The sequence below is a fragment of the Diorhabda carinulata genome, chromosome 1 (genome assembly GCF_026250575.1).
Source record: "Diorhabda carinulata isolate Delta chromosome 1, icDioCari1.1, whole genome shotgun sequence".
In the NCBI taxonomy this organism is placed as follows: Eukaryota; Metazoa; Arthropoda; class Insecta; order Coleoptera; family Chrysomelidae; genus Diorhabda; species Diorhabda carinulata.
This window is the reverse complement of record NC_079460.1, coordinates 8,629,587-8,652,928: the sequence shown is the minus strand read 5'-3', so window position 1 is coordinate 8,652,928 and position 23,342 is coordinate 8,629,587. Positions and strand designations below refer to the sequence as shown.

Below are 23,342 nucleotides of genomic sequence, written 5' to 3'. Positions count from 1 at the left end.
TTATTCTTTTAAATGTCTCTAATAAATAAAAAAAATAGAACTGAAATAGGTCATATATTCTGAAGATTTTGATTTGATTACTTTGCGTATTGTTATTTGGTTGTTTATAACTATTGTATAGCAACAATTATTCATTTGATTTGCAATATAGAATTTGCTTTTTTGTGTTTGTTGTTTAATAATTAATAGGTTTTCATTTATCTTTCTCACTAATTTTTTAATCTATTATCTTCCGTAATATTCGTTATTTTGTCACCTTGTTTTCTATAAAATAATGTGATTTTATGAATAATTTTAACATTTTCTTTTTAATTTAATTGTAGAATATAATTTTTAGATATGTTAATATGAAATAATTCTTTGTATTGTGGTAGAAGCGAGATGGCACTAATTTTGACACTACCCTGATTTCAATATAGAACAAAGAACTGTTTGGAGAAAGTACCTGATGGTGGTCACTCGCTCAATTTAAAAGACAGTTTATAGAAAACCAACTGCAAAAATATCCGCTATAAAATTTTATAACGAATAATCAAACATGAACGTTTTTATTTTGAAATTTGCATCTATCAAAATAAAAAAGTATTGGTGTTTTCTGGAATTAATTGTGTTTAAATACCATCTCTAATTGTCATTAATTACGTGTTATTATAATTAGACAATTGAACTATATTTACCGAACAGGAAATAATAACGTTTCTTATCACGAGGTTACGGATTGTGAAGAAGAGGTTTCGACTAAAAAACATAACTAATGATTAAAAATTCTAGGACAATATCTCGACATCTCTATATGATGTTAGTATAAGATTCGTCTGTAACGTTATTAGATAAATAAATTCAATCTTAAGTAAAGCTAGAATAAGAATTATCTGGATGAATATGACCGCTAATCCAATTGCATAATTGTATGTCAGCTTTTTGTAAAGAACTTCGGTATTGTCAAATAGAGAAGAAAGACAATTCGAGCATCTAAATAAGTGTGAAAGTGAGAATTATGTAGTTTTAACAGTTATATTTTCAATTTATAGACAATGTAAAGCTGAAAATTGATATAAAGTGTACTGTATAGAAAAAATATGGTAATGAGTTTTAAGTACCAGCGCATCCTGTATACTTTTCAATGATCTATAGATTTTATATAATGACATTGTAATTGTAAATATAAATCGAAATATTAAGTTACGTTACTGTATTTCTTTGTGTTACTCCTTGTGGTTAATGTTAGATTGGAAGTTTGTCTATACTTTCAACAATACACTTATAAGTTTTGATTATTAAAGTTTTTGAAAAAAGTATATAAAAAACAATATTATCAAAAATATGTATTGCTAGTAATGAATTTCCTCATTTTAATTCGAAACATATATAAATAAATTATAAAACTTCCAAATGATTACCCGAAGTTACTTCCTCAATCTCAGCCTTGTGTATAAAGAAAACCATTTTGTTACCATTGATATCATTAAATATATTACTTCTATTCCATTGATTTGATTATTCCAATTTATTTCCTCAAGTTCACTTTGTAAATTCTTATGCTAATATTCACGTGATGTTCGATATTCCTTCCATTTAAGGACCTATTTCTGGAAAATGCAGATTATAAATTATTATCATTTTCAAATACAGTATGACCTTAAGACCAGTTCACCACGTGAATCAAAAACGTTGATGCAAAGAGAATATATCAAAATCTCCTCACTTCTGCGTCTTCAACCCTTAATATAGGTAATCTACCAAGTATCAAGAGTAACAAAATCTGAAGTATTTCACTTCTTTAAGAGGTAAAATAGCACATTTTATTATGAAATAGCACATTTTATTAAATTCTTTGCTTAGATCTTCAATGAATTGGTTGCTTGTTCATATTCATATATCATTTAACGTGTGATTATTGCATTTAGGTAGATCTAGTATAGTATATGATAGTTTTGATTGAATTAACGTATACTGCAAATTAGGCAATACCATACGTTATCACAGTGATTTTTCTGTACGTGAATTTTTGATTTACCGATTAGAATCCGACAAGATAATGAAAGTTTCATTGATAGTATGTCGCTATTTATAACTTGAATAAATATTTTTTCATCGTAAAACAAAGTTTAGGTCAATTTTATTTTCTCAAAACTTTTGCCCCTATCTTATTTAAGACTGTAGGTCTTATTTTAAGTTTTTATCGAAACACTCTCGCATGGACAGCTGCCTTTCAGCTCTCTGTTGGTGGACATCTGGTTGATTGGCCAAATAAACATTAAATTGCTTTGATTATTGAGATTTCATGTACCGCATATACTAGGAAATTTACTTTATGCGGATGTGTGCATAAAACTGCTCTACCGAAGATGAGTGGTTATTGAGATGTATGTAAGGTAGTCAACAAGTATCTAGATAATTTTTCTTACAACTAAGCTAAATTTTTTCCCAGAATCGAAAGAAGATAAAAAATAAAAAGAAAGGGCTCTTATGTTCAGTTGACAGGCGAACATTGAACTCATGAAAAATAATGTCCTCCTCAAAATAAATGACGTTAATGTTAATATACAGATTGCGAAGATGGAAACTTTGATAGTTTGAAATGACTCACAACAGAACGATGGATATATCACATATAACCAAGTATCTTTTATTCCTTCTATTTTTCTATACATTGGCATCACTTTTTCTGGTTTCAGACAATATCAGTAGGTATTAGTGTTTTCATTAATTGCTGCAGTTGTTTCCAAACAGCGACACTTAAATTCTTGAATTTTTTTTAATAAAATCTGTATCTGGAATCAAATGCATTTTTCTCACTCAAAGTTCAAATTTTTGTTTCACATTATAGCAGTATAACAACCAAAATACCTATCATAGCAATAATATTTACTCCAACTTTATAGAATTAACGACTTTTACACAAGAAGGTTATTTCAAGTAAAATTTGATATTGACCTGATTGATACTGATCGTTCTATCTATGTAAAAAATATTTTCATAATATAATAATTATATATAATTATTTTTGGGCATATTTATATGTACTAGTTTTGTGGAGTTACCAACTACCTACATAGGAAAAATTTAATCGAGTCAAAATGAACGCGAATGATCTTGGACCGAGCTACAATTAATTGTCTTAAGTGACATTCTGCATCAAGCTGTATTTAATCAGCAATAGCCCATTTATAGGCAGAACATATTGTGTAGTACAATTTCAGTATAACTTAAGGTAATACTTCTACTACAAGAAGGTGGAGTGTCCATTAAGTTCATTCAATAAAAGCAAATTTGTGGTGAGTAACTTGTAACATCAATACAGCGCCTATAAAAATGAAATTATACCTGAAAAGTAGGCCATCCAGAAATTATCAAACTTATGTATACGATATTGATTTCGTGGATTAGGCAGAAATATTATGTTGCTTCAATTGGAAAATAGTAAAGTTCTATGCCTCAAACTGGTGGCCTGAGTTTGTGTTTTTGGCGTATGGTCGGATTAAATGAAAAAACTGCAAGAAAAAGTTACATATATATTAAAGACAATTTGATAAGATTGAATATCAAAGACAAATATTCTCTCCTGCCGTTTAACATGTTCACAAGATAATCAAAATGTTCTTATTTATTACTAGAATAGACATCATCTACATTCAAATTTGGTAAAAAGGTTGTTTTATTATAGTTAAAATCATTTTGTTTAATAGTTTAGAAATGATTTTAAGCTTATTTTCCAGCTATGTGACCTTTTAAAAGAGGATAGCATAACTTCTAATATCTATTCAAATATTTATATTCTGAAATATATAAGTAACGTGCAATGCAGTTCGTGCCAATAGTCACTCCCCACATATCTACAAAACTAGTCGGTATTCATGTGTAAGCATTCCACTGCACATTGGCTATCACTTGTGACAGAAATATGGGTCATTGTTATTCTCTTTTTTAGTTGCATTCGAAGTGGCCTCACTATGAAGTATCTACCACCATAATGAAAAAAAGTGAAATAATCAATATTGGTGTTTGGTGTTTTTTAAACATTTGATGCGTTTTTCTTTAATCATTGTCAGTTTATTATAATGCGTTGTGTAGACTATATTATAATAATAAGCCCATATAATTTTTTAATTTATACAATTGTACGATAGAAATTTATTATCTAATAATCCAACTGATACGAGTTAGAAACGTGTATATTTTCTGTTTTTGTTAAGGCCATATTATAATTATGCGATAATTTATTGGTGCTAACATATATATGTCAAATACATTATAATTTCCGAAATATAATTATTGTATCACTCTCAAATAAGCGGTATAATTGGTTGTAACCTAGTCTAACTGCACTATGACATCTATGTTTAATATCCATCATTAAAATTTGTTTCTATTGACAAATATGTTCCATAATTACTTCCTATCATGACTATTCTACTATCATACAATTTTAAAATAATAAGAGAAACAGAAATTAAATATTAATTAAATACTAAAAACCATCCTGTATTGGAAGACCAGTTGTTAATCATCAACAAATAAAATTGTAAATCTTTTCTTTGATGTAAACAGAAGGAGGCCGATAAACTAATAAACCCTTTGAAGTTTGGAAGGTATCTTAATATTCCGTATGCATCTACGACCACCCAATGGTTTCAGGTGGTAGATTCAATTGTCTTTGAATTATGTGAAAAGTAGAAGTTAACTCTGTTAAGTTCTGTTTTACACCCTTTTGCTTCCGGGTAAACTTATTGTTTAGATTTCGGCCTTTTTTCTGTTTATTTTATTAAGGTGCAACATACATTATTTTAATACTGAAACTATCAACATCTCGATTTGAAACTTAAACAAATAAGATCTCATACTTTGATTCTTTTGCCATGCGAGCAACCTGCATTTATTGCCATTCCTTGAAATATTAATTCTTTTAATTTTCCTAAAAAATATTAAAATGACTGCATTAAACTGCATCTAAAATATTAGCTATTAGGCTAACAAACTGAAATTCACATTTGTTCTCAATTCTATTTTTTAATGTTTGAAAAAGTATGCTTCCCGTTTTTCCTCTGATATTTTGAAAAGCTGCTTCAGATTTTTTTATTATCCATACATTTTCTTTGAACTGGTTCACTACCTGCTTTAAGATTAGTTTCTTGAAAACTGTTTCAAAGAAACAGATTTATAAAATTGTTTGTTTGTTGAAACGCTTGCCACAGCTTTACATTTTTTAAAATTTGTTCAGTTATGCACAATTTGCTATTTACTAATAATATTTGCAAATATTTGGAAAAATACATATAATATGCAAAAGATGTATAATACGCACCTTGCATATTGGGGTTACCTTCTTCATAACTGTCACACACGAATAGATTAGAAAATTTTATACGAGTTGTGAACATCATGAATTAGTTTTATGAAAAATATATTGATGACAAGATTGAAAAATGAATACATACATTAGGTAACATTATATAATAGACTGCTTTGATACGCTACTGTTGAACAATATATTACAGTTGGATGATCTAGAAGACTTCCGGTTTCCAAAAGAGCGAGCAGACGAGCTAGTATACCGCACTTACATTAATTTGTTTTTTTATGTAAGTACGCGAAATTGCTTTACATATGTCATGGGATACCAACGAAATTATATGTATTAAAATTGTAAGATACATTGAACCCCAGACAAAGTCTATATTACTATGAACTACTTGGTTAATCCACTTACTATTTTCAGATGTATATGATATTAAAAAATAATTAATAGTTACTTATTTCAACACTTACAATTTTAAAAAGTCTGCGAACCAGGCACAGCTAGTCTTTGGGATGAATAGCCCTACTTGCATTTAATTATACTTTATAAACCCTTGTGATCCCTAGTAGGGTCTACTCATGCGACCGAATAATATATTAACCGTCTATTTTGTAGGAGATGCTGATATTGATTATTCATTAGAAATATACTGATTTATAATTTCCATTTCGTCCAATGAAATTCAATACAATTAATCAGATAGCCAAAGAGTAGTATCTTATTATATGTAATTTATCAAGAGAAGGGTGGGGATAGGGTGGTTATTTGTTCATTGGTAAGATGTGATCTGATTCAGTGGTCTCAATCTGCCTACTACACGCAACGAATCACGCCTTTTTCCTGGTTGATTACAAGGTCTCAATTTGCCTACTCCTTGGAATTTTATCGTAGAAATGAGCTGAAACAAAAAAATATAAAATGATTAAAATACAAAATAAAAATAACATGCTTACCATCAAGAACAATGTTGACACTAACACACTCACTACTGTTCCTGAAATAAACTGGGGAGGTAGTCGTCTGGACTTGCAATTATAGAGGATCTATTGGCGGGTTTTGGGGTTTTGGCGAGCGTAGGAAGTATATCATTGGCGGGAGGGGTAATAAATGTGTAGAGATTGGCTTCTCGGGGGATTCTAGAGGAAATGTTGTTGTTGGTTGGTATTGGTATTGGAGCGAAGTGGATGAAGAAGGTGTTTCCAAGTTGGCGGCAATTTCTGGCTACCGTCACTTGTATTCAGACAGTTTGGACGTTTCTCTATTTCGATAGCTTCTCGAATAATCCTGGACTTGAAGGAGCGGAGTGGGGCGATAGTTTTGGTTCTATTGAAATCGATTGTGTGTTCGGTATGGACACGATGTTGGGCAAGAGTGGAGGAAATATCGGAATTGGTGACAGTGTTCCTTGGCTCTGACGGAAATACGTCGATTTGTCTGGCCAATATAGGAACGGAGGCAATCTGAGCAGGGAATTTCATACACTCCATGGTGTTCATTGGATATTTTGCATTTGACGGATCTGATTAGACGGGAGAGTTTCTGATTGGGTTTGAAGATTGTGCGAATATTGTGGGGTTTAAAGATGCAAATTTTGTCTATTACACCTTTTATGTAAGGAAGGGATACGCTCCTAGCGATTTGGGATTTCTTGTGGGATTGAGCGTTGAGGAAACGATTGGTATGAGTGGGTTTGCGATAGACAGAGTGAGAGAAACCGTGTGGAGAAAGTTTTCTGATTATGACTTAGAGGAATGGCAGATATGGCTTCTCCTCCACCTCCATCGTAAACTGTATACAAGGATGTACGCCATTCAGATGGAGCGGGAAGGAATTTAAAGTATCTCTTTCATGGGGCCAAATGACAAAAGTGTCATCAACATATCATACTCAACAACTTGTTCGGAGAGGGGAGGAGGATAGTTCTTTGTTTTCTAAATGGTACATAAAAATGTTGGCATTGACGGGAGTGGGAGGGGATCCCATAGGAGCCTTCCATTTGCCTATAGAAATTTCTTTGGAATATGAAGTAGGTGTTGGACAAACAATGTTTGAGCGTAAGGTAATCTGGAACGATGTGATGACTAGTATCATCATATATCATCTATTCGAAATAATCCAAGACATTGATCAAAACAGTTCTAAGTGTCTGTCCAGTACTCGTTGGATTCTCTCCTGTGTTTAATTAATACCATATTTTAGAAAAAAAGGGAAGTTGACTGGAGCAGAGATTTGTTGAGTTTTACGCTACAAATTTGTTCTCCATGATAACCTTGGCAGATATTAGTGATAGAAATGAAAATATTTATTGAAATATTTTCAAATTTTGAACCAGAATCGAATCACCATAATCCTAAAGCAACAATCATTATTACATTTACTGCAAAACTTAAAATTCAGAAACAAATTCGAGGACTGAAAATGAATTGAATGACAGATGACACTCAAATTGCAAATTATTATAAAACAAGTATGTTTTTCAATTTTTAGAACATAATTTTTACATTTCCACCTACTTATCCAGAGTGTTTCCACTGTAACTAGTTAAATATAAGAGTAAACTCAATTTGCACCAAGAATTTAGTTTCGTCAGTTCATAAATTATACTTGAATTGTAAGTAGTGAAGCAAAAACACAGTTAATACTGTTCTTGGATATTATATACAACAATGTTAATATTTGTAGCAGCTAAACTGTGATAGAATGATAAAAGTGCATAACTAAAATTTCTACTTAGAAATATCTAGTAGTTGCGTGTATTTCATTAAGCAATCAACACAAAAAAATTAGCTGGTTTCAAAGGAATGCCAAAAACGTTGAACCAACTTCAAATTGAGAACGCACCAACATTTTTTAATTGTACATTGGAAAGGTATAATCGATTAATTTTTAAAACAGACTGCAGCAGTTTCAGTATTTGTAAAAGTTGTTCTTCAACTTTCATTATTATTATTGGAACAAGTTGATAAAGACACGTGATTATAAATATGTTACTCATGAATAGTTACATAAATTATTCTGTTATCAAAATAAATATTGAAATTAGTTAAATAGCTATGGGTAGAAAAAAAATATGTGTGATTTTCAAGCTATACAGTGTGTTTGTTAGGTCAATGTAAACTTTTAGCAGCCCATAGAAGACAAAATTTTGAATCTATTTAGACACACTTTGTACGGAATATTACGGATTTGAAGATTTTTTTTGTTATTGATATTTGTAAAACAGGCACATAAGTTGGTCACATGATTAAAAATTCTTCTTCAATACAATTCAAAATTTTGTAATATTGATATGTGTTAATCTATATGAATATCTGAAAATTTTTTTTCAGAATCCAACGAAATGTAAGCAAATGTGATACATAACAACTGCATTTTACAAATTGCTGAAATAGTAAGTAGTTGATAATAAAGTTGATTGAAATGAAATATTGATGATAATTAGATTGTTAATCGTAACTGAGTTGATTACAACTTCCAAACTTTTAATAATTTTTATGCAGCTATGTAGTTATGACACAATTCTACAAGTGTGTGTAAGATTTTTAACTTTTAAATTTCATATCCAGGTCTACAATAATTTATGAAAATACGAATCAATTGAGACCGTTATGTTAAACCAATTTGCAGTTCTTGCGTCTACAATCGTTGGGGCAGTCGTAAACATGCTGCTTCAGAAACCCAAAAAGTACAAACGATTTTAATAAATCCACGACCAATCGTTAATTTTTCCATCTAATTATATTTATTTAAATGCATATATTTTGTTTATTCACAAAATAAATATTAATTTTAGAAAATAACATAACTACTCTGTATTGGTACGATATAGAATAAGGTTATACTTTACTCATTTTTTTCTTCCAACTGCATTTATCCATTTATTTATTTTATCCTCTTTCCACTTAGCTACGGAAAATATGTGAAATAATTTTTTATTAAATCTTCTTGTTTTTATTTATATTAAGAGAATTATTTGATAATAATTTGGCCAAATCGAGCACTGTAGTCGATTCAGTTGTTCCCACTTCATTACCTGCCAATAAATGACAACTGAAAATTTCGCTCTTAGATTGAAGTTCTGTCAAGAAAATTAATTACCAAGAACTGAGGTGCTTTGACCTACGCTATCGTTTACTTCAACGTTGATGATAACCTTGTATATATTTCGCATTGAGGTATAGAAAATTCACTTAATTCGTTTGCTAAAGGAAATATGTGAAAACTCGTCCTTAAAATGAATCCTGAATACGCTAATTACTATCACAGCACCAACCCTACAATGTTATTGTGGGGGTATTGGTTTAGTGGTCGTATGATTGTTATCAACAGTTCCACAAATTCTAAATTAAATTAATTGAAAATATAATTGAGAAGATAATATGGGAGGTTTTAGAAAGTTCTATGTTTAAAAATATTCCGGATAATGCAACTATATCGTTTCAATGAACTACTCAGTACACAGTTCTGGAATCAAATTGACATTATTTTCAATCACATAAAATGCGTAATGCTTAACAGAATTTGTAAAATCACTTTGAATCCTCACGTATACCAAGAATTAACTACGTTTAGAGTAAGCAGTTACGTGACATATTTGTTGAAGAAAAATATTTAGTATTATATAACTTCCTGTGCAACATGAGTGGTGTGAAAGATCGATGTTGAATTAAATACTATTAATTTTGTGGAAGCATATAAATTTTCTGTTCTTGGATAAAGAATTTGGCACCGGTTCCAAAGTGAATTTAACACATCTTCAAAGATACGGTCATATAAAAAAGTAGGTCATACCATCCTATATAACTTTCTAAATTTAGATACTGGCATCAATGCAAAGAAACGTACACCTTAATGATAACAAATAAAAAGCAGGTGGATGCAACCATATACTCAGAGGGTTTGTCCTTGTTTTGTAGAGAAAAATCTGTGAACACGATTTTTAGTTTTAGAATCATCATAATTTACTATCATGGATTCGATATAAATAGTGTCTGTATATTCGTATAGATCCTTAAATATGATATTTCTCTCTCATAGAGCCTATACTGTTCATATTAAACAGCAACTTAGTATAACACGCAGAAGATTTTTGGAGTGAAGTATGATTCAGTAGATGACCAAACAAAATGCCTTTTTTGTAATCTAGAGAATGGAGTTTTACCTACTATGTTAAAGCTGTGAATAAAGGAATCTAGGACTTTATGATTAAATGAATGTACATATTTTCAATCAGTTCCATCTTTCTTCTGAAGTAAATTTCCAAAATTATGTGCTCTGTTTAGAAGGATCACTCTCGAATTTATTCAGATGTGTATTTAGAAATTTTCATGCAAAAGAAGATATGCCGGTATTAACTGAGCAGGTGTTATTGAATAATAAAAGAAAGGAAACAGGAAGGAATCTTGTAGAAAGGGTACTGGGATACTACAAGGGTAAGTCTATTTAGTATTTATTTTTAAGAAAAACTTCTTCTGCTATATACAATTCTTTTGAATAAATGGTTTTTTTATATCAAGCCATAATCATGACGCAAATTGTCTTTTCAGAAGAATAGTAAATCAGAGAATTTATTTCAGGTATGTTGTTCTCAAATTAACATTGTGGATTGATTTTCGATTTCAGACAGATCATACATTACCTACCAAATAAATACCAGTTACTGATAATAATTAAACTCTCTACTATTTAACGTACTGCTGAGGTACATAACGGCAGCTTGACATGACGTGCAAGACAACGTGCAAGAAATTGTATGCAATTTTTTCCAAAGTCAAAATGTTTCATAGATCAATATTGGACGTTGTTTGACAAGTCTCTTATGACTGCATGATGGCTGCCCCTAACAAAACTTCCATAAGTAAATTAAACAAATTCCTAACGTCAAATTTTATTAAATATTTTGTGACCGGTTTACGCCAATTTAAAAATAATCAAGCAAGTGAAATGAACAAGAAAGAAGTCCAGAGGCCAATACGTAGTTTGATATAGACCAGGCAAGATTACATAATACGATAATTATTGTTTAAAACAAAAATAAGGCCGGAATGGTTGGAGGGTATTAATTAATTAATTAAGTAGCTATACTCAAGTAATAATTGAAATTTTCTACAAAAGTTAAGAAAGTTCTTGAATTCTGAAATTATGTTCTTAAAAATCACGATTTTTTGTCACCAAGTTTTTATTTATTATAGTTTGTATATATTTATAAGGTTGTTGATTTATTCTATTATCCATTTTTTGAAGTCTGAGTAAAAGGCGTGACAGGTCTTTAAAGAGCCTCTGCGAGTGGTGTCTTCATTTACTTTTGCACGATAAAATCGGAAAAAGTTGACCCGATACCAGCATGAAACAAATGTAACCATCATTAATCACTTATTACACGTAAATATGTATGTTTCCATTAAGTACTACCAATTCTGTACGCCCACGAAAAATAATGCCTCCTTTAACAGCAGCTTTACCACTTTGAACAGATGAACTTCTTACAATGCTCTTCAATTTCTAGGCACTTGAAAAAGATTTCATATACTCAATACGCCCTCCATTCAATATGACAATTCACATGTTCATTAGCCTATGTTACTACTATCCGATGAATTTTTGTGATTTTAAATTGGGGTTCCATCAGTAATTTATTGAATGTATCAATTTGGAAACTCAGAAAGTTATCAAGTGTGGTAGTTGATGTCAAGTAATTAGCACCAAACAGAAACACACCAGACATTTTATTACTGGATTAATGACAGATTGGTTTTAAATTTTCATTTCACGTCATAACTACATATAACAAACATATAATTCTAATAATATAACCAAACATTTTTCAAAACTACATTCTCCAAAGCACTACAACTTTTCTTATAATTTTCTAAAGTTCATTATTAGAAACTTAGCATATGACCGAATTATATGTGTTATTAATTTTTTATTTCTTAGACCTTTTGACGTCTCGACATTTTGTAGCCTTTTTCAAAATATTACTTGACACTGACAATTTGCGTATTTATTTTAATATGTAGATGATTTTGATAAAGACTGCAACAGGTTGAAACTTGGAATTTTTATCTGTCTTTAAAAAATAAAAAGAAACTAATTTTAAATCAGATGAGACCTAAAATCAAAGCGATTTAGAAACATATATTATTAATTTAATGATAGGTCTGCTTGTTACTCTTATGAGTAGATTTTGATTGATTTAGCAAGCATGTTTTCATGTTGTTGTTGAGAGTTCAACAACTGGTCATTTTTGTCTATGGCAAACTATTCTATATTCTATAAACAAAAGTTCCCTAAAGGAAGGACTGTACTATACTACCATCTCCTCTTTGCTCTATTTTTGAGAAGGGAGAAGTTTTTTATCTGGAAAGTACAGAATGCATGTGGAGTTATGGGGAATGACTTTTGTATTCTAGAAGTCAGGGTCAGAGATATCAAATAGGAACTTTTCCATGATAACAATATTGTTACAATTGTTTTCATAGAATTATTGGTTATTTGTACCTGGTTCGTTTTTTTCGAAAGTTATATTCTTTTTATTTAGTCACTAGGAACAATCAAGTAAAACTGTATATCAGTAATGAGTAATATCTTATTATGATTTTTCTCATCTACCTGTTGCATCATATAATGGCTTGTCATAATTGGGTTTTTGACCTCACCTGAGATGCTCGTTGACTCGTGGTGACCTTTAAATTATTTAATATAATTACAGTTCTGGGAATACACATATGTTTTAATTATTTATTTTCTCGCATTCTTACGTACCAGAAACAGTTTCTTATAAAAAGTTTCCACGCATCTTATAGGAATAAGATATTATAATACGCTCAGTAAACAGCTTTTGAAAATATAACATTCATTTCGATTTTATCATGAGCTTAAGATTCTAGTAACTAAACAAATAAAATATTCCAAAAAATAGAAAGAGAATTCTATTTCTGTAAATGATTATACAAATCGTCTTTTTCAAATTCGGAATCCTGCACTGAATATATTTGCTGTACAACCGTCGTTTGCACTTGAGTTGATGTCTGTCAATATTTTTTCTTTCTTACACTCAAATTATCACTGCCAAATTATATATTCTCAATTGATTTAAATAGAAGCAAAATTATGCATAATTGATGATGTGACTAAAAAACATTCGCTAAAGCCAATGTGAGTAATACTACGAAGCTACATTATTTGTAGGTTCTTCTTGAATAGTGCATTCTCTCTATTCTCTTTAATACCAGGATTTGCAAATCTGCTTCTCCATTTCCTACGTCATTGTCCATTCAAAAAACCTATAGTTGATCGCCATCGACGCGCTAGACCACCTCTTAGTTAGGAGTTCTTTTATAAAAACTCGGTTATCATGGACAGGCTCAGACTTCTGAGCGTCTCACGAAGTAAATTATTTTGTCCATTATATGGCGTTTGTATAATTGACCTACAATAACCTTTTCTGTTGGGGTATTCAGCCCCATGCTAAGCTGGTTTCTCATTTATTATGTGGGTGCACTCATTAGCGCCAATTGGCTTTTGAAGTGCTTTCCTCCTGTACTAAATGCATCTATTATTCGTATAAAATAGTATACTCAGAATTATATCAATGAGGTCACTTTATGAAATGTTTGTGAAACACTAAATATGTGGGGATATCTAACAAATGATCAAAACTAATAGTATAATCGTATACTTTTTCGAATATTAGTATAACAATCCATTAATAAGCAATATGTGTCGTTTTACAAAAATATTTTAAATCGCCTCGTATACAAGAATGTATACAGTGACATAACCGTCAGTCATTTTTCAGGAAAGTGTGCGGGATTTTTGTGATGAAATTTTGTAACTTTTCCCACAATAAATTTGAAACAAACCTATTTAACATCTGACATATATGGCCACGTTTGTGTACCTTTTGCAATATTAATTTCAATATTCAGAAGTTGTAGGTATTAATAAATGAGATAAACAATTGTATATTGAATACCGTATATTATTATTGTTGTAATAGAAAGCACTTAAACATTTCACGTCTACATAATAATTTCTACAAATATGTTTGATTATCCATTTTCTCTTGGTTGTCCGCGGTATGGGAAATATATTTTCTGTCCGGTTATGATGTATTCACAGATTCGTAGGAAACAAATTAAACAAAGAGTTGATTAGAAAAGTAAATATAACACATGTATGTTTACATAAAAGCAGTTAGTTAATTATTGAGAAGAATTCTTACTGGTTCCTAGCATTGACATTATTCTCCACTAAGTGGTATACTTGTATGACGAGATTGAATGTTCTTTGTCAAATGAGGTTGTTTTATTTGTTGCGTGGTATTGTTGGCTGATAAATATTTTTTTTTTTCAGTTTTAAAGTGCTCTGAAATAAAATGGTGGTTACTGTAGTCCAGTAAATAAATTATATAATCTACAATTATATAGATTTCAAATCAAATATAGGTTCTCCTTAACAAAAAGATATTGCAATATCAACATTATACAGTTTTGTTTCTTAATTTTATTATGGTCAGTATTTCCCGTAACAACGGCCGCGAAACCGAACGTCACTTCCAAATTTGACATTTTTAAAAACTACAAAGACAAGAATTATTTTTTATTGAATACCAACAAATTATTTTATATATATATATATATATATATATATATATATATATATATATATATATATATATATTAATTATACACTTTGTATTATCACTTACATTTACTTCAGAAGTTGAAGCAACTACATCTAGTTATTTTATTATTGTTATTGTCTTCATTCGAACCAGATACTATATCGCCAGAAATTGAGTTGGAAATTTGCTTTTTATTTTCGATAGAGTCTTCTATATATACTCCCGCTACTGTCGTGTACTTTCATCCACCGTGACATTTGAGAATTGAAATATCAGCCCCAGTATTGGCAAGCAGCGTGACAGAACTTCTTCGAAAACTGTGGCCTCTGTATGTTTCAGGGTTTGGTAATCTGAGATAACGCTTTTGAGTTCAGGAGGAGTGGAAGGTACTGAAATATCGTTATCAGTATCAGAAATTTTACATTTTGTCAAGAACTGTCAAAATATTTTGTATATATTCAAACTTATCATTTCAATAGCGCACGGTGATATTGTTTAAATAAATTGAACTGCTGTTGATTTTAGAGTAATAATATTATATTATATAATATTATTAATTATTATTATTATATTTTAATAAAATATATTTATTTGCATTTATTTATTATCTAGTTTAATAATTTTAACGATTGCACGAAAAATAGTTTTTTAAAACTAATCCTTCAACTTTTTAATTTTTATTCAACACTATACTTAGTATTTAACGGAAAGTAGGGAATTATATAGAAATTCATAATTTTGAAATAATAAATGTATTATTATCATACGACTATATACAAAAACAATTTGTATATAAAATAAAACCAGAGGACCGAGAATAAACTAATGTCTTTTTGAATATTATTTTTTCATTAAAATCAATTGTGGGAGCAGCTCATGTATGGGTGTCACAGGATGCTCAATTTTTGTTCTTGGAGGACTACAAATGTACTCTTGTATATGTAATTCTATGTCGTCCCTCTTTGAGGTAAATAACATTTTTTAACAACTCTATAGATAGTTTAAATTTGTGAAATCTGGAAGTCGAAGTGGATAAAGAAATTGTCTAATTCACATCTTTCAAAATAATTATCATATATTCCTTTATAAATGTACTGAGTAACGGTCTAAGCACAAAGTTTTTTGTAAAACATTGCACTCAGGAAGCAATACCATATATTGTAACTCCAAAGGCCATAATGTTTTTGCCGCCATTATTCTTCGAGGAATAATCCTTATCATACAAATTAACGTTTTCATTTCATTGTTCAGGAAATTCTATATTCATCCAATAACAATAATCTATCGGTGGATGTATTTCAGTGTTTTCTAAGATCGACATAAAGTATCCAAAGAGAGAGATATTTTTCTCGGCATAACCAGGCGATGTTTTAATATGTGATTATTTAGAACTCACAATAACCGCAAAATGTCTGACACGAATTCACAATATAATGAGCTGATCAATAATAATCAAATATCGGCATGCACATATACGACGCGACGTTACTTTTTGGTGTCCTTGATATATCTAGATTGGGATGAACATTTATCGATGAACTATTTTATTAATTAATATGTTTAGCTACAGAAATTTCATCTTCAGAAGACAGAAGTGACTTTTGAATTGTTTTTTAAACTATTTAATTCAAAATAATATAATCAAATATTTCCCGTGGTAGGGGCAGAAACGTGATCTTAATAAGCATGAATATCTTCATCTAAGCGCTACGTTCCTCTATTATGTAATCCTTTCCATCAAAATTCTGTGAACTAAACATAAATTAAATTAAAAAAGGAGTACTTTAAATTGACATAATTGTTTGTTTATTCAGTACATATATCGCATACTGTGTTCTACGACTGAAAATTCAACATGATCAGATATTTAACTTCCGTATATATGACTTTATATAGCAATCTACCTATGAAATATTTTATGAATATAGGATCTCAACAAGCTTGAGAATTTTCTATAATAATGTAAATTGTATTCATAGTTGCAGTTTTAGTCGTAAATAAAGATGTATGTATTGAAGTACATTACGAATCGCACAGAACTGCTGCAGTGGAACTGATATATCTAAAGAGATATGAGAGGAATTCAAATCTTTATAATGGGTACACACACCATATTAATAGTTCAATATATGGGAAAACTATATAAATGTTATACTATTCGATTAATTATAAAAATTACAACTTTCATTTTTTTTTTCTATTTAAAATGGAGGTGCTCGCTTCGATAGTACAAATATTAAATTAAATTTTGAAACAATAAACTTCTAAATATCAATTTGGGTGATTCTAGGAGTCAACGTTTATGTCTGGGACTTCGGGATGATACCGCTGGAATTTTGACTCATGAAATTAATTGATACAATTTCTGGTCGAAAGTCTATCAAACTCCAGGTTTCGATACGACTCTGCTCGATCTTGTAGTTTTTTGTTGACATATTAGAATTTATTTATTAGATAAGGTTTCTTCATTTGATCACTGTTAGTATTATATAGATAATAGTTTTAATTTATTACTCATTCAATTTGAATTATTTTACTATAAATTAAATATTCATAGCTATTCGATTTATTAATGATAAATATCACTTTCCTTTCATTTCAATTATTCATAGCCAGAAGAAGACCATATTCGATTCCAAACGCTAAATATTATCCCACATTATTGCATCATTTGTACTTTGGTTAATAATCAAATTTCTCTTATTATTTGTCATGGAATGAATTTCACAAATTTGAATATCAGAATAACAGATATTATTTTTCAATATTTAAATCAGTTTTCATATTTTGAAACTTTACATTTGATACTTTTTAGAGGACACAGAACTAATGTAACCAATAGGCATGATAGGTTTTTCGCCAAATTGTTTACTATTTCGTTGTACAATTATTGTGGCACACTAATTCTGTTTTATAGTCACATAATTAATTAATGAAATAGGAAAAATATTTAATGAAAAACGTAACGACCGATTGATATGTTAAACTGTATTTCTCTAGTTTTCTAATTCTTTCATTCTTAGAAACCGATATGTATTAAAATACCTACAAAGGATAATGGTACTAAATTTATTCCCATCATAAGAAAATTATTACATTAGCAGTTAGATTCACTCATATATTTTCTTTATTTCAATTCTTTTTTGAATTGGTAACTTCAAAAACTTAACGTGAATATGCCATTCTTTTGGTGTCTTGCGTTTCCAATAAATTGATAATATAAGCAAAATATTCAATCCTTATCATGAAAAATTTTAAATTCAAAGAAAAAAACCAATGTTCTTGATGTCACACACAATAATATGGAAACCGAATTTTATACCAACTTACTTAATGTCAAGAACAGAAAATTATTCCATGGTTAAAACAAATTGTATTTTGGTATTGATATGATGGTTAATCCAGTAATTTATATAATTAGTTTTGAAGGTCGTCTAATATTTTGACGGAAACCGTAATAATTTCGAAACATAAAATCAAGATAACTTCTTAAATTGAAAAAAATATACCAAAAATTAATACAACTGAGAAAAAAGTATTTTTCAAAATCATATCCATCATAAGATTTATAGTCCACGAGTAGATGGAAAATATGTTTATCATTATCATTAAGAAATAAACTTAGTCTTGAGTCATAAATTTCAATACATTAGTAGAAGCTGTCAATCCAGTTACCATGATTGAAGCCGATGCCATTTTTATTTAACGATCCTAGTATTATTTTGTCAAACTACTGAATAACTGTTATTATCAACCACAAATTTTATGGTTTTTAACATCTTTAAAATTGTGGAAAACAAGAATATTGAATATGAAAAAGAATATATAAAGTTTGTTACCTCCATTAACATAACATTTATATCCAATGATATTTCAATTTCAATCTTATTTTTATTATGCATCAAAACTTTTCAGTAGCATTTATAAGTACCATATAGTTTAATTATTTCCATACAACATTATAATAATTTCTGTATATCTCTGACCACAAAACTGACCAGCTGCTACTTTTTTAAGCGATCCTCCTACAAAAACAAACTTGCATTAGTTTTGATACCTACTAAAAGAATATATTAATCATTTTCCTCTATTATTCCATCTGAAAGGTGGATTGACTGAGCTTAAAAAAATGATTTTTCAGGGTCGTATTCGATGAGTAGAATAATTCAACTGATTTCGCGATATTTATATGTTCACAAAAGTGTTTTTGAGCATGGATTTTTTTGTATTAAATAAAAAGTAAACAAGTTGATTCTATTTCATGAATGGCAACTCTCTTATATAATCAATCCTACAATTATTTTGTTGACTTGCTGTACTGAGATTAGAGTCAATCAATTAATAATTAAATAATATTCTCAATCATTTTACAAGTATTGAGGGTCAAAAAAATGGTTCTTAGAGACATATGAGTGATTATTAATTGAAGTTGATAAATCCTCAATAAAATCAATATATTGCTTGCGCATTAGATACTGAGCGTTAATATCTGTTTTATCAAATTCTTGATGAAATTTCAACAGATGAAGTGAGAGGATTTCTTAGAAAATTAAGAATTATCTGCAACTAAATATACGCTGAACTTCTAGAGAATATGTTCCATGAGCACATCAATGAACATAAGAAATAGAAGTTTTTTAGTATACAAATGTTAAATTTATACAAGTGAATTAGGTAAATCACAATTCGACCGTAGTAGGTTATATAATATTCTTTATATCAACAATATTATATTGGACAGCATGTTCTGATATGATTTCAAATAGATTCCACAAAGTAGATGATGAGACAGTGAAGCATAGTTTTAATTTACAATATACCACTCCGACCACAAGGGGGTTATTAGCGGTGAGATATGTATATATACACAATAATAATAAATAAGATTATATTCAATGATGTAGATTCAATCTGAAAGTAATTTCAAATTCCATTCAACAAAAAATATTGCCAAGTACCAGAAAAACAAACATGTACATAAATTAAAAATTGCTAGCAAAATTCTCTGACAAACACTCACTTTAAATTTGTTATAGTATGTTATGATAAGATAAGCTGGACGTTTGATCGACTATTTTGACACTCTTTCCAGTATTTATTCAACTTTCATTGAATAAATGGAACCTTTATGACAAATTCTGTTACGTCTGAAAGATGGTATAAGTACGTCTTGTATGCCCATTTATTGCCACACTACATCTAGTGTTGTAGTGAGAGAAGAAGTACTGTTATTCAAATTACGAGTCTATCTTTAGGGTAACATGAACAACACCCAATCCCACCTTTCTGAACAATGTTGTCATCCATATTCGTTCTAAGCTTTTTCGAGATCATAATTCCAATAAATAAACTTATCTTTCATCTTAATTTGTCGCCATTTACAACACTGTTCATTGTACATTCATCAGCTCAATTGATTTTAGAGTTCCAAGTAACGGTCACAGGAGCTAAGTTAACTAATATCTAGGTTACCCTATTTCTGAAAAGGTTATCATCTGAAGACGTTGTATCTGACAGAATATTGTAAAAAATTATCTGACACTTGAGTATATTCTTAGTGGGAATGTGGTAAATTAAACATCAAAGTGTAATATATTTTTACGAGCTTTCGGATACTTGTATTCAATGTCGGGAACTGAAATTATGGTCAAGTACGAAATATATATATATATATATATATATATATATATATATATATAAAAGTATAACAACAATAAAAATTATGTACACTTATAATACAATAATTCAATAATTTTGATATTGTTTTAATAAAGAGCGAAATAGATCGAAACGTCAATTTTTTACCTTTAAAAGCGTTTTCGTATTGGGAATATGGCAAAATTGAACACCAAAATGTGCTAACTCGAATATATTCCGAGCTTTTGAATACTTATGTATTTATCGTCTGGGAATGAATTAGTTAAGAATTGCGGTGTGATAAATTTTGTAATATTTCTTAAGAAACATTCAAAAAAGATTCATCAACTGATAGAAATATTACACACCTCAATTCTTAAATAGTTGATTCTCAGACGGAGAATACATAAGTAAACAAAAGCTCAGTATGTATTATAGTTAGTACACTTTGGTGTTTAATTTTGCCACAGTCCCACTACGAAAACGATATATATATATATATATATATATATATATATATATATATATATATACATATATGCATGTATGTGTATGTGTGTGTATTCTCTGAAAATTAAAACTTAAAAAAACTTTCTGTTTCTAGTGTCTCGAGTCAAATATTTTTTGTAACTTGTTATTGATCCTGGCAATACTCTATAATCTCTATAATTAATCCTAAATTGTTTATAACAATATTTATAACATATCGGAACATTCTGAATTTAATAAAGTTTTCCGATAACTAACGATCAAGTTATATGCTTTAACCACTTTGTCTTACTCCAGCTCTGCTTCAGTTTTACACAGAGGGATGCATGACTTTTACCAAAGGGAGAGTTTACAAATATATTAGTACTATCTATTCATACTATTTTAAATAATAGAAAAGGGATAAAAGTCCGATAAAAAATTAGTGGCAGATGTTCCGGGGTTAACTTTTCAAAAAGCTGAAGTAGGGACGAAGGGTCAGCTAGTTAAAGGGATGTGGAAAATGCAAGTGCACGTAATCGGTTGAGACCGGAAAAAAGACTTTTTGACGTAATTTATTTGTCCGTCTCCAAAAAAATGATATTTTACAAACATACAAGTTAATGCAATATGTACCCATAAAAAATTGAAATGCAATCAATTTAAAACATATAGAATCATTTGGTGATAGAAATTAATGGGATCCTGTTCGACAGAGGAATCGTCCTTAATTTTTTATTATGATTAATTACAAATACTCAAGTATATACTAAAAATAAACATTTCACAAGAAACAAGAGAATTGTTCAACTCACAAAATCTTTATAAATCTCCATATGTGGTGCTTGATACTTGATAATTTCATTATGTAGATACTGGGAAGCTGAAAAAAAATCATTTATAGGTCCGACAGGGAAATAGGTAGATATAGGCATATATAAGAAATGGTTCAAACACAACTCTAACTAATCCAACAGAGAGAACGAGACAGAGCTCATACTGGTTCCCACAGAAATTATTTGTCAAGTTTTGTCTAACTTAGAGAATAATGTTCTGATATGACATCATACAATTTGATATTTTCTATTAATTACTTTTATATATAATGTGAAAATATTTTGAAAACTCATTTGTTGATCTGTTTTCCTAAGCTCAAAAATTAATTCCAATTCAATATTTTTTGATCAACGGTATGTGGCAGATAAGGAATCATGTCTTCTTCTAATGTAAAAGAACATTATAATTTGAAGCAAAATTGGTTAGATTGGATGGTTTACTATTCTTTTCACATTTTTTGTTTTGATTTCGAATTTCCAATATTCTATAATTCACTCTCTTTCGTTATTGTACAGATTTGGTACTAGAATAATAATTCTCCAAATATTCAAATTAATGTGACAGAATATAGATGCTAAAGAACTTTATCCCACAGATTAATTTGTTTTTCGCGATTAGATCAAATAGGGCATTTAGCATAAATTAACATACAAAGCTGCTTTTATTCTTTACCTTCTTATTAATAACAGTAACTTTTTCATAATTAACATAATGATTAAACTTGTGAATGTGAAGCAATGATATGAGTTTTAGAAAAACTTTTTCTGCTAAACTGGTCACAGCAAACACATTACACTAATGGAAGCAGTTTCAATATAAAAACTTTTCAGTAAAAACAATTATGTAAGTGCTGTGACAATAAATCGGAATCTTTCGACTATGTCTATCAGAAGTATATGATTTATTCCACTATAGTATAACAGATATTTTACTATTCAGAATTACAGTGCTCACTAAATGCCCCGAAATTGTCTTAGTTATCGCAAGTTTATATACAATGGTTAAATTTGAAATAATATAGAAATTAGGAGAAGGTATTTCAATTTTGAAGTTGACAAACAAGTTTGAATCCAATTAATCACCATCGCAAATTCAAAAATACAAGACAAAAAACTGAAAGCCATTAAGGAGCCAAACATACATTTACCTTATTTTAATCTACTGAAAAAATGTCATATTGACACAATCGAGTTTTTTTTTGCAGCTAGCTACAATGCGGAATGTTTGAAAACAACAAAATCAGATGACACGATGACTATTTTGAAAACTATTTGATTCTTACAAAAAAATATCAAACTATAATGTCAGAGTAATTCATCGATATAATGTTAAATACTTTGAAAATTTTATAAATTAACCTACTTTGAAATGAAATATTTCAAACAATTGCATTTATAAACTTATGTATGACAATTATATACACAATAAGTTCATAATAAACTTGCAATATTTGAGTATGTATTTGAATATAAT

General features: G+C 29.4%; 1 protein-coding gene across 3 annotated transcripts in view; it reads left to right on the top strand.

Annotated features, from left to right (window-relative positions):
* LOC130896393 (neurogenic locus protein delta) overlaps positions 1 to 23,342 on the top strand; it is a 177,363-nt gene that overhangs the window by 48,310 nt on the left and 105,711 nt on the right. Inside the window, exon 3 of one of the 3 annotated variants that reach the window (XM_057804446.1) lies at positions 8,629 to 8,641. The exons of the other annotated variants lie outside the window; for them this stretch is intronic. The gene's annotated coding sequence lies outside the window, so the exon portion shown is untranslated. The remainder of the gene's footprint in view (positions 1 to 8,628; positions 8,642 to 23,342) is intronic. 3 annotated transcript variants of the gene reach the window in all.